General features: G+C 34.2%; 1 long non-coding RNA gene across 1 annotated transcript in view; it reads right to left on the reverse strand.

Annotated features, from left to right (window-relative positions):
• LOC105716170 (uncharacterized) overlaps positions 1–25,012 on the reverse strand; it is a 91,657-nt gene that overhangs the window by 46,794 nt on the left and 19,851 nt on the right. Inside the window, exon 2 of the long non-coding RNA XR_001107211.3 lies at positions 17,744–17,860. This is a non-coding gene — a long non-coding RNA (uncharacterized LOC105716170). The remainder of the gene's footprint in view (positions 1–17,743; positions 17,861–25,012) is intronic.

Consider the following 25,012-nt stretch of genomic DNA (forward strand, 5'->3'; position numbering starts at 1 on the left):
GGAAACAATATATAACTGTAATTTTTCTAAATTAAATGCTCTAGAAAATGAGGTCAAGGATCTATAGCCAGGAAATAATCTGTTTAAAGTTTAGTTAAGCTGAGGATAATAGCAAGGCTTTCTCTGTCAACTCTGAATATTTCACAACCCTTTGGGACTTAATATTTGAGTTTCTCTCTAACAATAGGAGAGAGCAAGTTTCTTCCCTGGATGTGAACCAGCAAATTTCTAGCTAATTTACAAGCTTTATGTATAAGTTTTATATATTTTTTGACAATCACGTAAGTGTAGAGAGCCAGAGTAGCCCACTCCCTCTGAGGGGATCAGCAGCAAGGCTGCTGTGAACTTTAGGTGAACTCCAGAGAAGTGAAACCGTAATAGGAGAATGTGTATGTTTTAGGGTGGAGCAGACAGGCCTAGAAAGAGATAACCAGTTTTCACTGACCTTGCTGCAAGATAGTTTCTTAGCTAAAGTATGTTAACTGAAATGTGAGAATAATAGTCACAGGCTGTTCTAAGTAACTGCACCCTCCCTTTGCTTTGTGCTTTGTGAACATATTAAATAAAGTACTCTGAGATAGGCCGGGGCTGGAGAGACTGATATCCTTCACCTCCCGGACCGCCTGGCCCAGCTTTTCTCAATGTGTATGTTTGTGTCTTTAACCCTCACCATTCCCTCTTAGGTCTTTGAACCCTTGTGCAGCGTGGGACGCAGCATGCACCAGACATAAGCATACAGGATTTCTGGGAGAAGAAAGCCAACCTAATAAATTAACTACTATTTCAGAATGAGTAATGAGGCAAAAATTAACCAAACAACATACATACACCCAGCAAGGGCTTTTTCCTCTCTGTTTCCCATTGTTCCCAAGATTGGAACACATTATAAAAAAAAATTAGCATTTTTTGAAATATTAAATAGCAAATGGGTCTTAACCTCTATAATTGTTTTCCTATCTGTAAAGGTAAAGTGCATAAAATAATCAAATTTTAAAATAACTTTCAGTGGAGAATCTAGGTAGAAATATTGTTGGCACAAATTAAGGGTGGTTTTCTACTTCTAATATGTTTAATGTCTTTGTAATTGTTCAGTTCAGAAGTTCACTTAGGATGCAATCTTTATAATGAACTATGAATGATCTTGTTTCTCATATGTATAATATGTGTAAGTAGGCTCTTTAATTGAGTGGCTTACTGTCTTTAATATTTTTGGATATTACCATGAAGAAATATTCAAAATAAAAATAAGCTTGCAAAAAGCACTGTGACCCCTTCCTCGGTGGATAGTCACACATGAATCAATTTGATAATTAAAAATCAATTTGAAAATCACAAATCAGAACACTTTTCCCTTAAATCAGGCCTATTCCCATTCTTTCCCACCGATTTGTCCATTGATGTAAAATATGCTACTTAAATACAGCATCAGGAAATTATTTCTGAAATAATGTTTACTCAAGCGCAGCAAGAAAATATGATGCAGATACTGTAACTGCCTCTTGTGAAGGAAGGTCAGACGGAGAAATAAATACAAAGTTGTTTGAAAATAAGAAAAACTACAGAAAAAAAAAAGGCTAGCAATATTTCGTTAGATGCTTCACTTAAAAACTAGGAGTTTGCCAAAAGAAACTGATGCTTTGAAAACTCATAGCCATGTTTAAGTTTAGTTTTGTTGCCAAAGTTATTTGATAAATAATGGTGAAGCTAGATGTTTAGATTTATGTCAAAAAATTTTTTTTGCTATTGTGAAAACTGAAAATAAATAAAAAAGAGTGAAATATACATTATTGCTCGTAAGGGAACAGAATTATATTGGCCATAATAAACAAGTTTTATTTTACACAACTTTTCTACACTAAATGTTTTAAATCGGCATTTTAGCTACTTTTAGTCTTTTCAATTAGAAAGTTATAGCCAAGTTTGTGATTCAGGTATGATTAAGTATTGTTATCATAATGAAAAAAGGCGGCTTTTCAACAGTTCTTTAGATGGTCCCTTTTAAAGGAAAGTTTATCCAGATAAAAACACATAGAAGATGACCAACACCAAATTGGAATGATTTAACACTTGGTGACTAAACTTGATGTCACCTTTCTCACTGGATCATCTGACTAAATGAGATAAAAATGTTTTATTCACATTACTGCATCAGTGCAATTCAAAAATCTTTTCTAAAATATCCAAGACGGGCTAGAGTAGTAGTCCTAGCTCTTACATAGCTTCCTCAAGCATCTTTATAAAAAACATTAAGAAAGAATTCATAAAGGTATTTCCTTGAAGTTAAATCTGGTGAATCTAGACTGGAAATATAGTTGAAACAGTGATTTCCTAACTGCTGAGTATTAGAATCACCTGAGAAATTTTTTAAATTCTCCATACCATGGTTACACTCAATACCAATTAAATCAAAATGTCTAGGAGTGGAAGTGAGTCTTTTTTTTAAAAAAAGATGCCCAAGTGGATTAAATATGGAGTAAAGGATAGGAACAATCAAGTTAAAACATACCTTGCCTGGCATCAGGAAAAAGTAATGAAACTACTAAACATCTAATAAAAGACTGTATTTGGATGGCATAACCACCACATTTTTTGCAGCATTAAAGTGTAAGCTGAGTGACTAACGAACAAAGTTCTTTCTAAGGGCTTTGATGAAATAAATAAGATGGATTGAAAGTTCACTTTAACTTTGAGTTCTTGACAATTTATTTCATTTTGTCAATCTTTAGGTTATGCTAAATTCCATTCAGAGTCTCCTTCAATCTCCTTTTATGGGTAAAAATCAGTCAGTAATAGCATGTTGAACTATATATCATTTTGCTGTGATTTTTGTCTTGTTACATAAACCTCTCTTTAATAATGTAGTGAATCTAATGTGAGGTTTGACAAATTAGAATACTATTAGAAGAATTAAAAGATAACCAACATGATTAATTCACCATGTTTCAAAAGAGAAGACTGAAATTTCTAGTTTTCAGAATCTTGCATTTCAAAATTATTACCCATAAAAAGAGAATAATATTATCTGATTGGAATGTCAGAGCAATCATTAAAAAAAGGCATAGTCCAAAATCAAGAGTAAAGCCTAGTGCATTTTCTCTGGTAAATGGGAAACTTGATTAGCTGATGGATCCTAAATCACCAAACCTAATATATCTTGCGATATATTAAAATTTATTTTTATACCATGTATAAATGTCACTATATAGTGTTTCAAGATTGTGTGTGTTTTTAATCACTGTGTTTATCAACATAGGTAAACTGCTAATGCTAAAAATTCACTGGTTTACCAAAATACAGGCTTATTTGTGGGGCCTATCCAGTACAGGGTGATAGAAGAGAGGAGTGCTAAGTTACTTTGCTCTGTCATTTAGACCTGCTTCTTTTCATCCATGGCTTCTCCATCTCCACCAAGGGCTTGGTGCCTTCTTCTGGCTCCTCTGTTACCAGCTCTGAGATAAGGGAGAGTAAGTGTGGAGAATGGTGGAGAAGTGTGATATGCAGACATTTCTGAAATGTCAAGTTAGCTGACACCTTGCTCTTGAACTTCCTTCCCTTCAGAATGAGAAGCAAATTTGTGTTAAGTCGCCCAATCTGTAATATATTATAGCAGCCTCAGAAGATTAAAATAGTCATAGACCCTTCTGTCTGATTTCTGATGGTCAGAATTCAGTCACATGACCTGGCTTGAAAAAGACTGGGAAATTAGTCTAACTTTTAAAAGAGGAGAAATGTGGATTCTGTCGTCTTGATCAATAAATATCTTTTGTTCCATTTATTCTATCTATGGGACACCGAAAGCCTCTCTCCAAGGGATTCAACACAAAGTCTAAGATTTCTAGGCAATATAACATATTGTTCACTATTCTCTTTGATCTTGGCTTTGACCTGGAAGATTTTTTTTTCCTTCTGTTGTTAACTTCTTGTCTCTGTCTTTAATAAGCATGTTTAATCCTGTATAACTTTTTCAGACTGGTTCCTATGGAATCAAACTTGAGTCCAAAGATTGTGTTACAGGTTGAATAATAAAAGGCAATAAAATTCCCTAAAGTATTGATAGGCTCTTAATCTATGCAGTCCACAATATTCTCTTGATACATTTCTTTGCTTTCTCACTTCTAAGTTTCTCTTTTTTAGCCTACTGGCACACCCACACCCTTAGTCTAAACATGTTCCAGATCTGAGTTAAGGAGGAAATCTTACAAAAGGCTTTTGAAATTCTTATAAAGAATTGGAGTCCAGGCAAGTACTTCACAACCTGAATAAACCCAAGTTTCTGGTTTTTTTTTTCTATTCATTTTCATTTAATGTTTCCTCTTCTTTTCTAAACTTATCTTTTTAGGTAATACATTGTTCAGCATAGTAAATAACCATATCCAGTAGATATCAACATTTTTTAACTAACCTCCTTTCTTAAAGGTAGATCTCAGGAGACATATCTTCTCTCTTCTACTAGTGTTTAAATGTTTGACACTGAATAACACAGATATATAGCTGTCCATCCTCTTTGTTCCTTCACTACCTACCTCCAGTCTGATAAGTCAGTAATTAAATGTTGGAAGTTTCAGTTAAAAAGCAGCTGTTAATATCTTTATTAAATTAAATCACACTAACCATTGAAATAATCAGCCTCAGAATGTTGAGTTCCTTTGACATTCACATCACCATCTACTACTTGTTAGCTGTGGCAGGGAGAAATGGGAAGTTCATTCTCTGTTCCATGTAGTCACTCAGGTACCCAGCCCCCTTCCATATTTTGACAGTGTTATTATAAAGGCTCCAGGTCTTCCCATTGGAGGCTTTACCTCAAACAGTCAGACAAGGAAAAGGATATGGAGAGTGGGGACTAGAAGAAGTGAACACCACTTTTGCCCACATTCTTTTATCTAGAACTGAGTCATATGGCTTTACCTAACTTCAAGAGGGTTGTACAATGATCTCCAGTAATGTTTCCTGGAAGAATAAGTGATACACAAATACTGCTCGGCTGTATCATTATCTCCCTCAATTATCATCTATTTCAAATGATTGTTTCATCTAAAGATAAAGTAATATACAGTTAGGCCTATTTAATTTACTCACTAAAGCACCATGCATACAATTCATTTTTATTACCATTTGCCTGAACCTAGGTTTACCATATAAAATAAAGGATTCCCAGTTAAACCTGAATTTCAGGTACATCATAGATAATTTTTAGTATAGGTATTCTCCAAAATTGCATGTGTCAAACTTATAAAAAAATCATTGTTTATCCAGAATTTAAATGTTACTGAATATCTTTCTTATTTGATTGTATTGCCAACTCTGTCAATCCCAGCCTGAACACTTTTATTTTCATTATTATTGTGAAGCATGCTCAAAGATGTCAATATGAATTACGTCAAGTGTCAATATCGTATGTCTTCCCTCAATTACCTTTAAACAAACACTACTTCAAACAAAAGGTATAGTCTTGACTAACATCTGCTATTTAAATCTAATTTATATATGCCTAGAATTGTTATTTATAACTAGTCTTTAGTGTGATATAAGACTTGATATTTTAATTAAATTTCAGTACAAACCCCTTAAAATAATATTATGCTACTTTTATTTCAATGTATGTGTTCTCCTTTGTTAGGGGAAAAGTTGCAGAGAAGTGCAAATTACCAGGCTTAAGATAAATTAAGAAGCACTGGCACCTTCACTGATCTTCATACCAAGAGCTGCCCATAAAGTGGTGCTGCCAAGATTGGATTGCTCCTGCATACTCCCTTAGTGATTTTTATATTTTAATAAGACTGTTCATTATAGTTAGCTCCGTGTGTTGGAGCCATTAGATATTTATGGGAAATAGCATATCATTATCTCAGTTGCATTCTGAGCCATTTGGGATGCTTTTAACTTAGGGTGATTTTTTCCCTGTCTCAATTTTACACACACTAGTGCCTATGTGCCTGTTCAGCTTATTTCTGTCTTTAGGTTCTTTGATCCTATTTTTCAACTTTATTGTGTTAAAATGGCTAATGAACAGTGTTGCTGACTGCTAGACAGGAGTAGCCTCAAATTCAGTTAATTCAAAAATTTACTCTCTTAAGAGAGGGGCTGACATTCTAAGTCCTTTATTTATTCTCTCACTCATCTAAAATTCCATCAGGGAACATTCACACACATCCTCTTATCTCTTCAAATTTACCATTAGGGATCTAAGAACGGAAACGATAATTTTCACATTACATGACCATAAGAAGCAAGGATGTTAATAGGAATTCTTAGAGCTTATAAAGGCAAAAAGCAAACACAACACACACTTGAAGATTATTAGTGAGCAATCAAACCAAAGGTAGCTCTAGTACAACTGAGTAATTTTCAGTGTTAACGTGAACCTATAGAAGGTTCTAAGTTATATCTGCGATTTTCATGTAATAAAGTATATATTAAGTTTAGATTGGGATGTAGCAAATCTGTATTGTTATTCTTGTAACTGTATTCAAGTTTGGATTGGGGTTGGATAAAGATTATACAGCAAAATCCTTTTCTGTCTCTTATTCGTTATTTGTTTATATTAAAGATCTATTATCTGAATTGTTTTAAAATTTTTATTTGCTATCCCATCTGGTGTGGCTAGCATCCACATCAAATCCAGAAGTTTTCAAACTCATACATATTATTTTATTTCATATTCCTTATGTTTATTGTGACAGTAGCCTGGAATTGTTTATTTAGTAAACATTTGTTGCACATATACTATTTCCAAATATGAGTACTAGGAATGCATACATAAAATATAGAATTAATCTCTATCCCAATGACTTCACAAACAAGTACATATGTGCATCTATAATCATTCCTCTTATTTACTACTATATTGCCAATGAGAGAAGTTCTAGAGCATTGATTTTATCCAGTTAAAATTCTCATCTTCCTCAAATTCAGATCTTTAAGTAGGATTACTAAGTTCTGTAGTTGCCAAATACATAACCAGAAAAACAGTATTACTTTTTGAATTGAATATCATTTTGTAATAGGCATTATGAAACTAAAAGAAAATATCATAATTCCAAAAGACTATCTTACAAGCAATATATTTAGTTTTCCAGTAATTAACTGTGTTCCTCTGATGTGGTTCATCTGACTGTGGACCGTGAAAACTTTGTCATGGTTTTTGCAATCCAGTTTTATTTGGGAGTTAGTAAGGAATAAAATAGTCAGATATTTTAACTCTGTCTGTTTGGAATTAAATTGTTATATGCCAATATTAAATGCAGCAATTATTTCATAGAAAAATGAAACCTTAACACAAATCCGTAATCCTAAGTGTGGAAGAAGACAATGGGCCTAAATACAGAGGAAGACTAGTTTCTGGAGGAAGAAATCAAGACAGAGAGTTATTTCAAACAGATGGGCCATGGGGCTTTGGAAACTGATATACTAGTCAGGCACAGAGTCAGTATGGATGAAGAGAGTAGATAAGAGCCCCAAACAATAACTTGTATAAAGCTACATTCTATTTCTTTATTCTGCGTTATTTTTCAGCATGATATTTACCACTATCCACATTATTTCATACCTTTATTTTACTCAAGAAATATTTGTCAGGACCCCTTAAACCTTCTCTGGGACCTAGGATAAAATGAGAGAACAGAAAAGTCTCTCTTCATGAAGCTTCCATTCTGGTTTCGGCATTGACTGTCCCAACATAACAGAATTTCTGTCGAAGTAGGGACTGTGGTTCTGTTTCAATATGTTGTATATAAATACATTTGCAATCCAGCCATTGCATAGTAGGTGCTCAATATTTTTTGTTGAATTGATAAATAGAGGGCTTTGTGTACATGGAGCAGGGGAGTGGTTCTAGATACTCAAGTATGTTGAGAGTAGTTTACTTCTACCGCAGAAGACTGAGAGGCAACAAGGCTATAAAAATGATACCAAATATAATGGTAGCCCATGGAATATGTCAGAAATTCCAGCCATCTACTGCTATTTTTGTGTGTGTGTTTAAGGATTTTTTACATGAGGATGTAAGTTCTAGTAATGAAAGCTGGTTAGGAAGAGCTATTGTTATCTTGTATCCCAGCTATGCAGTTAGACTCATGTTCCTATGAAAATTGTCTATTTAAAAAATGACAATGTTTATCTTGTCTATGACGATGTTTATCTTGTCTGTGACGATGTTTATCTTGTCTGTAGGACTATGGGAGTAAATTTACATCTAAAACCACACATTCCACTTCAAATACCCTTTTTCAGGAAAGTCTGGGCCTATGATTTCTTACAAACTGAATCAGCTCTTTTGGAAATAATCATCCTTCTTTACCGTGGCAAGGGTGACATTGATAAAGAGAATGAAAATAATAAATCTATAAACCCTGGTCTTTATTGTAGGAGAAGAAAAGTGCTACAGAGAACAGAATCACTACCATAAAATGGACAGAGATGAAAGGTGGCAAAATGATTTAAGTAAGAATTAATGGCAAAGATTTTAGGGGCAGTTTAAAAATTCAGTTAACACAACTGTTCGAAGATTAAGAAGTGAGGCAACAGGGGATTCAAGTACACTGACGACTGATTATGTGCCTGACAGTATGCTAGCCATTCCAAGTGCACAAACACATTTCACAGTCACCGAGGTGATTATTACCCCGCCAAAATAGTGACTGAAAAATGTGGTACAGATCCTTACTATAGCTTGCCTCAGGCCACATGTCTAATGTGGGACAGGTAGAATTGCAATCCTGTGCAGTCAAATGACTCCTAAGCCCACATACACCATTTGATATTTTGGTATGAATATAAAATATGAATATAAAATAAATTACACATCTCTGGGTCATAGTAATTTATTGACACCTAATAAAAGGTTTCCAAGCCTCACGGAAGTATTTTAAGATAAATCTCATACATATGACTTTCAATATATTTTCTTTGATCCTAATTTAGTAAGTCTGGAATCACTTGAAAGCCATGTGTGCAAAATACAGGCAAGCCACCTCCCTAAAATTAATTAAGGCCTGTGTTTAAATCATCTTCATTTTTGCAAATCAGGAGAAATTAGATTAACAAGAACTATGCAGGGCCCCAATCTATACTACTTGAAAAATTCTGAAATACTGCCAGGAAAGTGGTGAAAAATAGCTGTAGTGATTAAGATTAATATTTAGATACAATTCTCTGGCTGGCATGTTGTTAAAACATTGAAGTAAAGTTCCAGAATGGATGTAAAACTCCAATTCTGGAGAACTTTTAAGAAGTTACATTAATATTTGAGTGATAATTTTTGATGTTGTGTTTCACTAAATTATTTTTAACTTTGCCTTATACTTGTACTTCTATATTTAACCTACTACTGGAGGCCAGGTGTGGTGGTTTACATCTGTAATCCTAGCACTTTGGAAGGCTGAGGCAGGAGGATCACCTGAGGTTGGGAGTTCAAGACCAGCCTCACCAACATGGAGAAACCTTGTCTCTACTAAAAATACAAAATTGGCTGGGCATGCTAGCGCGTGCCTGTAATCCCAGCTACTTGGGAGTCTGAGGCAGGAGAACAGCTTGAACCCAGGAGACGGATGTTGCGGTGAGCCAAGATTGCAGCATTGCACTCCATTCTGGGCAACAAGAACGAAAACTCGGTCTCAAAAAAAAAAAAAATTAATCTACCAGAGACTTCACATTCTGTTTTATTATTGTTCCTATCTATTCTCACTGCCGTTAACAGTAGGTCTAACACACTGGTAAGCCGGATAACTTTCCTTCTGGTTTCTGACCCTCATCTCTTCATCTGCTGCTTTCCTCCCATTCTTTCCACATCACATAAGCAAAGACGGTTTCTCTGAAATCTTGGTTTTTATCAAGTTACTCCACTGCTCTAAAAACTAATGTCTTCTCACTGCTTATAGCTATAGTTGTGCAAGGCATTTGGTGAGAACAGAGAAAACTAAACAAGAAGTCAGTGCTCAAATAACTGAAACAATGCTGGGTTAAGCAAAGCTGAAGAGGAATAGAAATTTTACTCTATGGATTCTCAGTACCTTTAAAAGGACAAAATATATAGACATATCTCATTTGATTTTGCTGAGGGAGACTTCATTCAAAAATACCTTCTGTATTTCCAAGAAGTAATGATGTTTCATGGGGCAAAAGGTTGGTTTATACAATTTTATAATCTGGTATTTAAAATCGTATTTGTCCAGTTATGCCAAACTAGACTCCTGTGATCCAATTTGTTCTTTACCATCTTGTCCTTTGAATACACTTGATAATATCCCATTTCCTTCTTTTGCATATATAGTTTAATCTGTCTAGAATACTTACTCATTATCAATTCTAACTATCTTTAAATTCTTACCTGAATGCATTTTTCTTTATGTAGCCTTTCCCAAATGGTTCTGTTGTGCCATTCTCTTTCCTAAACACTATAAACACTACATATATAGACCTCATGGTTATGTATGTATTTACATCTGAGATATGCTAAATACCTTGATTTTATCAACCATAAATAATATTTTCTGTATTCCTTATCGTTTAGTATGTATTTTTGTATTTCAATAACTGAAGTCAAATTTGACATAAAAATTTTATCCAAGGCAATTTTTTCTATTAGTACTAGCTAAGTGATGTTATGACATCATTCCAGCTAAAAATTAAAACAGTATTACTGACACCAATCAATGTTACAGAGCAAATATTTAAAAGTGCTTCAAAAAAGTATCAGTGATTACTATCCCAGATTACATCCTGACCTTTTTTTGATATCTTAAACAATTTACACATACTATAAACATAGATTGTACAGAATTTGCCTACTGTGGTAGTGAATTTTGCCTAGTCAAAAAAACTTTTTCCTACATGCTATAAAAAAGCAACTCTAGACATATGGGGTATTTATGCAAAAATTTTGCAAAAATGGTTTTATAAGGACAAAACATATACACGTATATTCAAGACTAGTAATTATTACAAAGCTTTAAAATTAACAAAAGTATATACCTTATATATGTATACCTAATATTTGTATGTATTTAAAAATATATACATATATATTCTTAAAAATTATGTTAAAAAGTTAGTATTCCAGTTGTCTACACTGTTTTATCTGCAGTTTACAATCCAAAACAAAATTTATTACTGAAGGAGATCAACTAAAACAATTCTTTGTAAATAACATGCAATATTAACAAGCCTATAATTTTAGATTCTAGAATTTTAATAATAAAGATATAATTTATACATTTTCTTAATTGGGGCACACTGTGTTAACACTCTCTAAGATAGTTTCCATCACTTACAAAGAACAGCAGATTTATAGAAAATCTGGGAGCTGATGCAGGTGCAGTACACTGATACTCAATCCCATTGTCAATCTGTTTAGGGTCATAAGTTGACATGTTTGATTGCCGATGCCTTGCCTCCATTGAACAGAAATGACATGTAAAACTCCAAAGTAATATCTGAATCTTTGTGACTCTGTTGTCACAAGCTCAAGTTTGCTTAATCCTGCAAAATTTTCAGGTATCCATTTTGCTTTTCCATTTCATCTAAACATAATTAGTTTTCCACATCCACTTTGGCACATGATTCAGTGAGCACATATTCCAAGGCTGTATCACAAGTCTCCCATAAACCAGTGATTACAGTGTCTCTAAAACATTTTGCCTATGTGGCATTTATCTGTGATATCTATTTCTTATTTAACCAAATGGAAGCAGCTTGTCAAACACAAACAGCCCTATTTCTGAGATCTTTGCCCTTTCAAATAGCATCTCCAGACCCCTTTCCAAGCCATTCACACAGTAAAGGTTTCTTTTCATAATGTAGTTGTATCCCACAAGAGGCTTTTAAAAACTATGAACATACTTATTGGTGTGAGAGCTAGAATTTGCTTTTCTTTCAGTAATTGTCAAAATGCTTCACAGATACATCTAATGACAGCTACAGGAAATACTTAATTTCAATTTCAGATATGGCAAGGATAGAGCTCTTATACTTCATCTGTCCAACCTCAATTTTCTCATCTATAAAATGGAAATATCTATATTATGTGACTAAGTTCACTATTGAATAAGATAATGCAGCTATAAAATAAGCGCTATTATTCCTAATATTATGGACAATATGCAAATTATGTCTCATATTAAAAACCATATAATAAATTGCTTTCTGTGTTTGTTTGAATATAGAATACATATAAAATAAGCACATAATAAATATTAATTTTGGTGGGGAGCACGGTATTGATTAATCAACAAGTATTTTATTGACCTCTTGTGGTACTCCAGGAACCATGCTAAGTGTTGAGTGTAAAATCATGGGAAAATTCTAGTGGAAGAGAAAGACAACAGTATACAAAAACTGTGAGCTTTATATAAATGACAGCTAGTGAATATTAAATATTTTCTAGAAGTGAAGAGCTATGCTAAGCATTTCAAATGCATTACCATGTTTATATTAACATAGTCAAATGTGAGCAAAATGTGATTCACCCATTAATGCTACATTTACAGTTTTCATGCTTACAATAAAATAAAGCTGGCTTTTGTTTCAAATAAACCTGCAATAAGGCCAATTACTGGACTAATGTCATTCACTTTGGCAATCACTAAAAATTATTGTCTGCACATGATATATATTAGTACCACAGTAAGTGCCTAAACTTTCCTATGACCTCATGTCTATGTGTTTGCAGAATTAGCACAACAGACCATGGATCAGACACCCTCATTGTTCTCTGATAACCATTTAAGCCAAATACATTCCCTTTCTTTCATTAGGTAGTTTTTGTGAGAAACTGTAGAAAAAATAAATAGTAAAAAAAAAAAATAACTACCATTGTGGAAGACAGTGTGGCGATTCCTCAAGGACCTAGAAATAGAAATTCCATTTGACCCAGCAATCCCATTACTGGGCATATATCCAAAGGATTATAAATCGTTCTACTATAAGGACACATGCACACGAATGTTCATTGCAGCACTGTTTACAATAGCAAAGACCTGGAACCAACCCACATGCCTATTGATGATAGACTGGACAGGGAAAATGTGGCATATATACACTATGGAATATTATGCAGCCATCAAAAACGATGAGTTCGTGTCCTTTGTAGGGACATGGATGAACCTGGAAACCATCATTCTCAGCAAACTGACACAAGAACAGAAAATCAGACACCGCATGTTCTCACTCTTAGGTGGATGTTAAACAATGCGAATACATGGACACAGGGAGAGGAGCACCACACACTGGGGTCTGTCTGGGGAAATAGGGGAGGGACAGCAGGGGGTGGGGAGTTGGGGAGAGATAGCATGGGGAGAAATGCCAGATATAGGTGATGGAGAGGAAGGCAGCAAATCACACTGCCATGTGTGTACCTATGCAACAATCTTGCAAGTTCTTCACATGTACCCCAAAACCTGAAATGCAATAAAAAAAAAATACTATTCCTACCCAAATTGACTATTACTCATCTAGGATCTACAACAGATCCCTTTCTGAGTATACTAAGACAAAGGTCTTACCACTTCCAAACACAGTAAAAAGAAAATTCCTGGGAATGTAAGGAGACTAGCCATGCTGTAACAGCTATTTAAAAAAAAATCAAGTTTATTCAAAACACAGAAAGATACGTTTGATTCTGAAAAGCAAGGCTTTAAGAAAATATATGTAAAAACAATGAAACAAACTACAGTAAATCTACAGTCACATGTATATTCCACAGAGTTAACCTTCATCTGGACTAAGAAGAAACTGGACGTTAAAAAATTTTTTTTTCAAAAAATGGTGGCACATGGGCTATACTTAAAACTTGGTTAACAGAAGAGAGCCTTATAAACCAGCTGTGCAGACTAAAGTCTTACTATATTAGTATCATTCAAAAGGTGTGGGTAAAAATGAAAAAACATAATTTTATATAGTTCACTATTAAAGATTCATTCTTTAAGTATTATACCTTTCCCACATCTTCATTATAATAATTCTGAAAGGGGTGATGATGTCACTCATATTTTAGGAGGTATGTTGTCGATGTATTCTGAAAAATGACCAGAGGCACAGAATTTCCAAGATCAAGAAGAAGAGAAGGAGACAGATGAAAGAGAAAAGAGGGAAGAGACAGAAGATTGGGGGCCTTCTACATAACTGTTCTTAAAGCCTTTCATTCCTCTAAACTTTGGACACATACACACACTCACACACACATATACTTATGTATGTATAATTCAATGGCATTTAAATCCTTTCATACAGTTTTTTTTCTAAATGCCTATTTGGCCATAGTAAGCCCTGTAAGCCAGTTCTGGTATCATTTTAAACTAGGTTCATTACTATTTGAGCATTTCTTTGTTTTGTAAAACAAGACTCATATTTTGCTTTCCAGGACTCAGATTTTGAATTAGCCATTGCTCAAGGTACCCTGGCTCCTTTCATTGGAAATTGCTATTGAGAAAAAGTATCTGCGTATTAGGTATGCTCATTACTAACAGGATGTCATTGCTTCTGGTCCCTTTCATTGGAGAATACTAAGAAACAGATACATGCATATATACATGCATACATGGATGGATGATAGATGATGATAGATAGTTGTAGACATGTAACGATTTCATATTGATACTTCCACATCAGTAACAGTATCACAGTGTTCTTCACTTTCTTCATTACATGTCTGTCTTTCTCTAAGTTGAAACTCTGGTAACTATCGGCATCAATATATCTAACAATATCCCCAATATTTTGACACCCATTTTATTAAAACCAAAAAATAGTCTTGAAGATTTATTTGTAGTACTTCTCTCTCATATGAAAAAAGAATACTGAGTTCAAAAGTTACTTGAGTCTTACTACTGGATGATTATTTTATCAATATAGCAAGCAGTTTGTTTCTATTTGGGTTAAGCATAATAAATGATGTTTCAAAAGACCAAATTATATTTTAAAAATACTCCAAAAGGCCTTGCTCATATTCTCATTTCCCTATAGTTCCCACCTATCCCTTACAAGTTAGCATTTCACTTGGTTTCTTATCTTTTACATGAAAGTAAAAACAAGCACTCGTGTTCATATTTTTTCTTCTTACACTAAACTTAATATTCACTTTTTCTAAAACTAAGCATAATGACAAAGCAACAGATCTCATTTTGAAATTAGAATTACTTAAGAGATTTGAAAAATGGATTCTCACAGAGGGGTAAATTAATAACTGTAGTCTTTCTAGAAGAAACTCTTTTAGAGGTGAGAAAATCTAAAACTTTCATCATGGACAATAAACATAAGCATAGTAAGAAAGTGAAATAAAGGATAAATCGATTTGACTCTTACTAGCATATTCAACATGTTTGGTAGTCTCTTAATCCCCAACCACTGCCCAACTCTCTCTTTCTCTTCTTGCTCTCTCTCCTTCTCAACTCCTCATTCTTTTCACCCTTCAAATTCTTTTTAATGGCTAAAGTCCACCTATGTAAGCTCAATCAGTTTCAATCATCTGTTTTGGGTGTCTTCTCTCTCTTCTTTTCACAAATTATATGCACTCATCGATGTATGATCTGTGCCTTTCAGTATTTACATATTATCTGCACATTTTCAAGGAACTTTACAATCACATCTAACATTTACCTCCCAGTTCTTAGCAGTGTTAACCTCATTTTACAGCTGTGGTAGCAGTCATTAAGCAGCTAAGTGACTTGCCCATTCCTAAACCGTACCTCCCAGCATGCAAGTCCCCAGTGTGTTGTTGAGCTCCATGTGTCACTGCCTGAGTCTAGCCTTTATTTACTGCATCATCCTCGAGATGTGGGCAACAGTCACATGAACTTTCAAGGTGTAGTTAAAATACACATTAAATTGACCTTGTACTAGCCACTGTCTAAACCTTAACTTTCCAAAAGTTTTCCTCCTTTTGCTCTTCTATGAGAAAACTATCAACAATAATTCAAGTAAAAGTAAAATATGAAAGTAAAATGTCAAATCTAAGAAAGATATGTCCAATTGTCTTCTGAGATCTGTGCTAAGAACAAACATTTAAAATATCCTCCACACTTTAGAAAGATTCGAGTGGGCCTTATAAGTAGTTTATTTAGAACACAGAAATGCAGCATTTACTCAAAGACTCATTATAGCCAAAGCTTAATCTCAATAATTCCCTGGACTCGAGAAACTGGACTCTGTTTCTGAAATGTCACCATCCCTTTCAAATCAGAGTGAAATCAGAATTAAAGTGAAGACAGCAGTATTTATTTTGTTTTGCTCATTTTTAAAACCTAATCCTATAAGCACACTTTTATCTGTTGCATATTTATATTTTCAGGCACTCTAGAAATTTCAGTCTTGAGTTTTGGAAGGAGAACAAAGCATAGTAAAAACAAACTCATTTGACTGCATGAGTCTTCTTTTGTGACTAACTTAATGGCTTCCATTCCTGGAAGTTCCTAATAAATTATGAAGGTGTTTCTCTCGAGTGTAATAAACAATATCTTTTACTAAGGGAGATCTTATGTTCTATATACACCCAAGATATCAATTAAACCTCTGTGAACCTGGCTGGAAGTGACTGCTGGGATCAAGTGAGGCAAGCCATGAAGTGGCAGTGTGAAGGGAGATTTTACTCTTTTCTCTTCTTTGAAGGAAATATCTATCATATTCTTTATTTTATTGGCTGATGCTTTGCTGACCCAGGGTTTAAGAATGCTTCTCTGCTCACCACCGTTTTACAGAAACCCAGAAGCTGAGTTCTGCTCTGTGAACAATGAGGCCTTTGTTTGCCAAAGCAGCATAGCCCAACACTTCAGAGCTTTTTAACCTTTTTCATATTGGTGATTACATTTGCAATTCATGCCAGTAGGATTATGGAGACTTTCTCTAAATCCCTGGTAGGAAAGAAAAAAAACCTCTTAATTTTTCCTGAACTAGGACGACAGCCAATTTTTCCTTCCTCGTTTGCAGGTTTAAAAAATGAGCCTCATGACTAGGCATTATCCTGAAAATCTCTGTGAATTAATAAACCTAATCTAGGCATGAGAGATCTGCTCCAATAAGAAAGAGATGCAGCATGCAGGCAAATTCATTCAGAAACTACAGGTAGAAGGATACTTGTGTTGGAGGAGAAAAGGCAGTAAAACTTTAAAATGATTTCTACTAGGAATAATTGGTTCAAATACGTAGATACATACACAACACAGAAAGAGACAGGCAGTGATGAAGGACTTTATAGTGTTCAGAGCAGATCACTTACACTGTTTTGTAAGTTCTCTTTGAGAAAAAAATACTACAAATCTATAAGAAGAAAGGCATGAAAGTAAACATTTGTTTGAGAAAATAAATTCCAACAAATTAAAAAGCAAAAGCAAACCGGCAATATCACAAACATTGCAACATTCAAAAATAATGCATTGATATTATGATACTATGAGTTAGCTGCCTGACATCTCCACATGTTTTGGCTTCACAGCCTTTGTTCTTCCATATGTGGCAATTTTAGAGTATTTTCTGTGGGCACACTAGAAAGTTAATTCAGTCTAGCATAATCAAGTTCAAAAAAACAAGTAGTTCATAGTTTAGAAAAGTTCCTTTTAGCTCCACAACTCTTTCCTGGTAATGACACATCCAAAAATTGCTGTCTAGTTGCTTATTTAGCCAATGATTCTTGCCCTAAGAAAAACTCTTGAAGGCTTCCGTACTTTTGATTAACTAGACATGGTTTCCAATGACTCTGAGAAAGGCTATGGGCCATGCCCTCCTGCTTTATTCTCCATGCCAGTTCCATTCTTACCTTCACTGGGTTGATCCTCACAGGTCACTTCACATGGCACCTTGGCCCAGTGGTCCCTCTTTTTATTCTTCTCCTTGGGATCAAAGTTGCTTGATCCCAGCTTTGTAGCTTGAGGACCTGTGGGGCAAATGTTAATTAAGGACTGTTTAGATATGAAGATCTCCACTAGGATGATCTAGTGACACCTACTGTGGGGCAGTGCTCTGAAGCTCTGGCTTTTGCTCCAGTCACTGCCCCTAAGTCCCTGGAGTAGAGAGCATCAAAACATTCAAAAAGGCCTGTCCAAGTGAAGGGCCCTGAAGCTTAACCTTCATTAGCTTCACAGCAAAGCATCCTATAGTAAACTTTCTGTTAACAATGTGAGATTTTAAATGTAGGCAAGTATTAAAACCTTTACTTCTTTTAACCCATAGAACATTAAACACTGTACTACTGGAACTCATACCCCTTGCTGTTTGGAGGTCATTCCAATACAACACAATATATGTTTTTGATCTGAGGCATTTTGACATAATGAACACTTGCTGGATAATTTCTTTTTGAGTTATCCTTATAGCTCGACTTGTAATTATCAGTGAGATCAGCAATGTGAACTGTGAGTCAAAAGTAATTTCCCAAGTAACAGGTAGGTTTTTGATCTGGGACTAAAATTTCTTATAGTAAAGGGAGGAATAAAACAGTTTATCAATAATAAAGCAGAAAATAAATTACAAGGCAAACCAAAAGTCAAGTTAGCAAGTTTCCCTGGGAGAATAACCGTCCTTTCTACAAATGTGTGAGATTAAAGGGAAAGCAACACTCACTGTTTAGGAGCCAAGAAATTGTATTTTGTGACCTGTCTTTATGTTTCTATAGAGTATTTCTCTACCCTTCTTTATTCATCCCACTGTGGTAAAATCATAAGTGATTCAATATAGAAGATTATTATTAAAAATGTGTGGTAGATGTTCTTCAACACACTTCACCTCTTGGTATTCACACATTTGTTCAATCCAACTCCCCTTGCGTGTGGGCTAGATCTGTGACTTGCCTCTAACTGATATAATATAGCAAAGATTATCTGATATTGTTGTCAAGAATGGATTATACAGGATTCTGACCCCCATATCTTGCTAGCAAACTCTCTCCATTGCCGTCTTTGATAAAACAAGCTGTCATTTTGTAAGGCGCTCTATAGAGAGGCACGCTGGGTAAATAACTGAGAGCAGCTGTCAGGTTACAGCCAGTAAAAACAAAGTCCTCAATCTGGCAACCAGCAAAGAGCTGAATTCTGCTACCATCCATCTTACCTTGGAAATGGATTCTTCCCCTGTCTACCTTTCAGATGACACCTCAGCCTTGACCAACACTTTGAATGCAGTTTTGTGGGAAAAACAAACAGAAAATCCAGCTAAGTTGAGCCCAAATTTCTTACCTATCAAAATTCTAAGATTATAAAGGTGTTGATGTGTGGTTTTGTGTGTGTTTAACTGCCAAGTTTGTGGTAGTTAATATGGCAATAGCAGTAAGTAATATAGAACATTACAAGCCTTTGTAATATAAACACATTAAGTAAAATGAAATGTTAATGTTGAGTCTTATTTACTATTTAACTTTCAAAACCATCGTTTTGGTAAATAAACCTTCTTCTCTCAAGTTCTTGCTATGCTATTTTTGTCATTCCTTATAAATTTCTTTATCAGCACTGTTCACAGTCTCTAGATCTGGGCATCTAATTCACCATTTTCCTCTTTGTCATCCCTGTATGATCATACTGGGCACCACTCATGTTCACCACGGGTATTCTAACTTCATTTCTGTACTCCACTAGAGTAGTCCTCTACATGGCCACCTCCTGTCAACCAGAAGCATATTAATACAGAAGATGATATTAACATAATTAAGACTTACAATTCTAGATTCACGCTGACATTTTCTTATTACTTGATATTTTGCAAATTATTTAAACACTTGAAACCTGTTACTCTTGACCATAACATGAGAATAAATATCTGATTAGACTCTGAATAAAATTCTATAAGAATTTAATGTATTTATGGTTTAATGCATTTACAGTGTTATTTTCTGAGTTTAATTTCTAACGGGAATATCCTCTGTGTCAATATCACTTAGCAAACTTGTTCTTCCATTCCTTTGCAACAAGTTCCCTGACTGCTTCCTGTTTTTCAGATCCATCAGCCTGCTCTTATTTTCTTCTCGATAGTTGGTCAACTATTGCAACTGTGTTGTCATCAAGAGTTTTAATTATCTAATGTTCTTAGCTTAATCCTAAGCCTGGTATCAGACCTCTTAAAGTTTCCTGAAAAGATAATAAAACCATCCTGATTGGCACTTGTAAATATTTATGACTTTTAATCTCAGCTGAACCTTCAAAATTCTTTAATATACTCCCTCTGTTTAAAAATGCATTAGTGCCAAAAGTAGAAATAGTCTGAATACAATAAGAAAATAAAATTAAAACGTAATGGTGGTCCAAAGAACATTTTCTTACACAATGGAATTTGTTCTTGAATGCTGACATGTCATGCCCACCTATGACCCACCTTTTACCCTTCTTCCAGCTTAAAGTGTTATAAAAGGCAGTGATCCTGTAATTTGGGGCTACTATGACCTGGAAGACTTCTCATTCTAAAAAAGAAAATTACCGAATTTGGAGACTGACTGTAAGAACCAGTGTGAGAAGTGGCTCTACTATGTAGACTCCTCATCACAGTCCTCATCCCATCCACTGCACTCATTTAACTGCCCAATGAACACTGGAGTTCAACAACATTTTTCTATGTTCTTCCCGATAAATGATTTTGGCTGTTCATTTCTCTTTAGAGTTTTTAAAAGTTAAATAATACAAAATGCTCCCTTCCAAAACAAAAGCATTTAATTAAAACTTTTATCAGACTTTGTCAGTATGACAAAAAATGCTTTTGCCTCACATAACCATTTAGTCCTTGCCAGTCTTTAAAAGGAACATTATAAAGGTACATCTATTTTCCCTAGGATTTTCTATTACAGTATAGCTTAAACTTGATGTCAAGTTTTACTTCAAAATTTGTGTTATACAAGGTCACAAATTTCAAATTGCAACTCAGGAGAACTGAGGCCTATACTATTTGTGTGGAAAATATTTCTCTTTCTATACTTATGAGACTTCTAATACCTCATACTATAAACTTGGATTTGAAGTGCTATGAACACTTTGGATTTTCCCCTGTAGTTTCTGATGGTTTTGGTTTCAGGCATGATACTTTCATAAAAATACAGTGTCAACTGGACGAATATTTATAAGAATGCCTGAATTCTATCACATTCAATATACTCCTGAAGAAAATTTAATTTTAACAAACAAATTGCTGCCTAAGATCACACAGAAGCGTCAGCTGAAATGGCAGATAACAACACACATCTTGTACCGGTGCCTGGATTCGTGCACCAGCGCCATGACTTTGTGACCTAGGGCAGGTTACTTTTCCTTCATTCTTCTGTTTCCTTAATGCAAAATGGGGATTACAGTAACATCTCTTTTAGAAAGTGCATGTTGAAATGAAATGAGCTAGTATTTTCAAAATGCTTAAATTTTCAAAATTCTATGTACCTGGTACATAATATTAAGTACTATATAAGTATTTGTTAAAGAATTTAAGTTTTAAAATGCATTACTGCTATCAGTATTTAGAACACATTCAAAAACCAAAGAAAATTAGATGCAAAGTATGATTTCCTTCTTTTTAAACTCTACAGTATCAAAATAAGTATAATTATGAAATCTCCATGTTATTCCTCTATGGAGATATGATCTTCCTCAAAAAAGAAATAGTTATAGTTGTATCAAAATATATTTTAGTATCTCAGGATACCAAAACCCAAGTTATAAAGAGATATATTTTAATCAATGTTAATAAAAGCAAAATAATTTACACTCCTATTTAATTTTGGGTAAGCTATTAATTCTACATATAGTTAATAAGTTTGAAATTAAACTCTCAAATTTAGATTAAATATCACTCTTACATCTATTTCCTTATCAAAGAATAAATTATATTTTCCCTTGGGATTTATCAACTTCAACTTTAGTTTCCAGGGGAAATAAAGTAGAAAACAAATAACAAATAGATATAAATTATATTATGTTGGCAAAGACCACAATTACTTCTGCACCAATCTAATACTATTTAAATATACTTCATTATGTTTGGAGTCCATATTAGTTTTATGTTACAATACTTGATTTTGAGTCATTGAATTTTAGATAGGAATATATATTTTTAAATTTCATTTGCATCAGATTTTTGTTTTTGTGAGTTTTATGACTTGCCAGTTATAACCCAAAGAATAGGACTTCTTTAAAATATATAGTTTGTTCACAGATCAGTATAGATTTTTGAGCCTTGCCTATTGCATGAAGTATAAACTTATCTGTTCCTTTGTGATTATTTTGAACAACTTTTTATTTTTCAGGTTGTACTATGAAGAGGAAATGGGCTCTTTTTCTTGAAAAGTACTCCCAATCTGCTACCTGTCTTGCAGGAAAGAAGCTGTTTTAAACCAAATCCATTGAGATCCAGTGATAAGATCCTCTTACGTGTCATTGGGGCTTGTTCTACAGAATGTAAAATTAAAGGTTAGGTTTCATTCTGCTTGAGTCGAATTTCTTAACCGGGAAAACACAGGCAAAGACAGCCTGTGGAGATTTGACATGACAACCATTCTCATTTTATTGAAGTACAGCATGGACTGCAGATGTCCATTTATAGCTTATTTGAAAATCTTTAACATTCCTTGAAGCTTTTAAAAGTATATTCTTAGGGGACTTTTTTTGTTACAAGAAGCTTCTACCATTTTTATAACTCCAGGTGTAACTGCACAGTATTCTGTTTCCTACTGCAGTGAAAAGTGATCAAATGCATTACAACTAAGTCTTACTGATGACCAAAAGAGAGCAAATTCAGAGTCTTATGATTTGCTGATGACTACAGACATAATTATTAGTTGAAAAAAATCATATGCTTATAGAATATATCATTCATCATTTTCATAATTACTGTGTTTAAACTTACATGGAGACTTTTCAAAGATTCTGTTTTCTACATATTGTGTACAGAACATCTGAGTTGAGGAAAGCTGCAGTGGTAGTTTATGTGGACTATTCTTCATCATTAGCCTCTCCTACAATGAAAGACTTTAAATACGACTCAACTTATTCTATTAGGAGGGTAAATAGATTTCTGAACCTTAATCAATATTGTATATACACTGACTTGTAAAATAAAAATAAAACAAATGTATAAAAAGGCAATATTCTACTTCTTCCTTGCAAAATACAATTCTTAAAGGTTCTCTACATTTGTATTTCTAATAAAATCTTTTTAATTAAGAAAACAAGATCCCTAAACCATTTTATTATTTTTGAATATACCTGATACAATGCAAGTAATTTTGGCAAATGTTATTTCATGCTTTGCCCAATATGTTCACAAGTGTCCTGTGGTGTATGCACTGCTATTGTCATTCCAAAGGGAATATCTGACAATATAAAATATATGAAAATATAATTTCAGTTCTTTACTGTGGCTGTGATCTGCAAAATACAAAAGGAAGTTAGGAGTCTCTCAGCCTGAGATGTTTTCTAATAGTAAATGTAAGAAAAGACGTCTTCAAGTACAGAGCAATCGTTACTGGAGAATGGTTAAACAAATATCAAATGGGCTTTTCTTTGTTGCTCACTGTTATTGCAGGTACTGAAAATACAGCTAAGAGCAGATCAGAGCACCGCTTCTCACAATTTACTATGTACAGTAATTGCACAGCAAACTTATTAAAACACGTATTACTGGGTCCCACACAGAAATTCTGCTCCAGGAGATCTGGAGTGGAGCCGGGTGATCCTGACATTGTTGGGCCCTGGACCACACTCTAGCTGGTGCTGGCCAAACATCACTGTCCTCCCAATGTCATTCTGGTGGACTTTTAAGTATTAATAAAATTACCATTACTACTTCACTATTTTGTATGTATTATCTTTATTTAATTCTCACAATGACTATACCAGTGCAAGACAGGGATTCACTTACTGTCGTTACTATAAATGAAGAAACTCTTGATTAAGGAAATAAAGTGTGACACATGTCACTAATTCAAACAGCTAGAGGCTGCAGGGCCAGGGTTCAAATTTAGCTTTTCTCTCAAATCAAAATTGAGGTCATTGCATTATTCTCTGCCACCTTTTGTATTTCTTCAGACGTTTTCACGTTGAAAGCCAAAAGGAAACATTTTGCAGTTTTGAAATGCGCAACAAATGTTACTAGAGCCAAAGGGTTCAGAGGTTAAAAAATTTGTTACCATCTTATGACATGGTAAATCAAATGATTATAGGTAGTACACATATTTAAGGTTTAGGGACTTTTATTCTGTATTTGTGATTGTAATTCAGTCTCACCTTTAACGCGAGATGTAAATGTGATTTGTAACTTTAAGTATCAATAGAAAGTTGCAGTTTTCCAGGGGAAAAAATAATAATCAGTATCATTCTCAGTTGGAAAGTTTGAAGTGTTTTCTTTATAGTATGAGGGTCTCTGGGGCATGAACAGCTGCTTTTAATCTTTTGTAACCCAGTACCTATTATACTATGTGTGGAAAGTTCTATAAATGTTGACTAAGCAAGCAAATCAAATTAGAGCATATGAGCATCCCATGGACTGTAGCATTCTCACAAATGTCCTTTGGTAGAAAATATTTATCTAAATTAACTCACCATAATTTTACACTGATATTTATTTCAACATATGTTGCTAATATACTGGTTTCTTAATGCAAGCTGTTTTTGCTTCTTTAAAAATCTGCTAGCTAACTCATAGGTAACCTAAGTATCATGAAGCACAGTAGTTGCTAAAGCAAGCTCCTTTTTCATGAACAACAGAGTAAACAGGGTCATAAAACCCACATAAACTGTCATTTCTCAAGTTTATGATTTCCCTGAGGCTGAAGCAATTAAAACTTGAGTTTTAAGGAAAAACTGTGAGGATTCTTTTAACTTGGTGTATACTGACCTAACAAACTTATTTTTTTGTAGTGTTTTTGGGGGATTTGTGTGTGTTCCTGGTGACTTTATATTGTTTTACAATTCTTTATCAGACAAGGAAATTCAGAGTTTGCCCTTGGAAAAACCATTTTTCCAGCATCTGAAGCATCCATTGGCTCCTAAATGTTTCTAAATTAGAAATTTGGCCAAATAGGAATAGCTCTTGAGTGCAGTTCCCAGAAAGAACAGTACAGAGG

The sequence above is a fragment of the Aotus nancymaae genome, unplaced genomic scaffold (assembly GCF_030222135.1).
Source record: "Aotus nancymaae isolate 86718 unplaced genomic scaffold, 86718_ANA_hifiasm-v0.15.2.pri h1tg000025l, whole genome shotgun sequence".
NCBI classification, from domain to species: Eukaryota; Metazoa; Chordata; class Mammalia; order Primates; family Aotidae; genus Aotus; species Aotus nancymaae.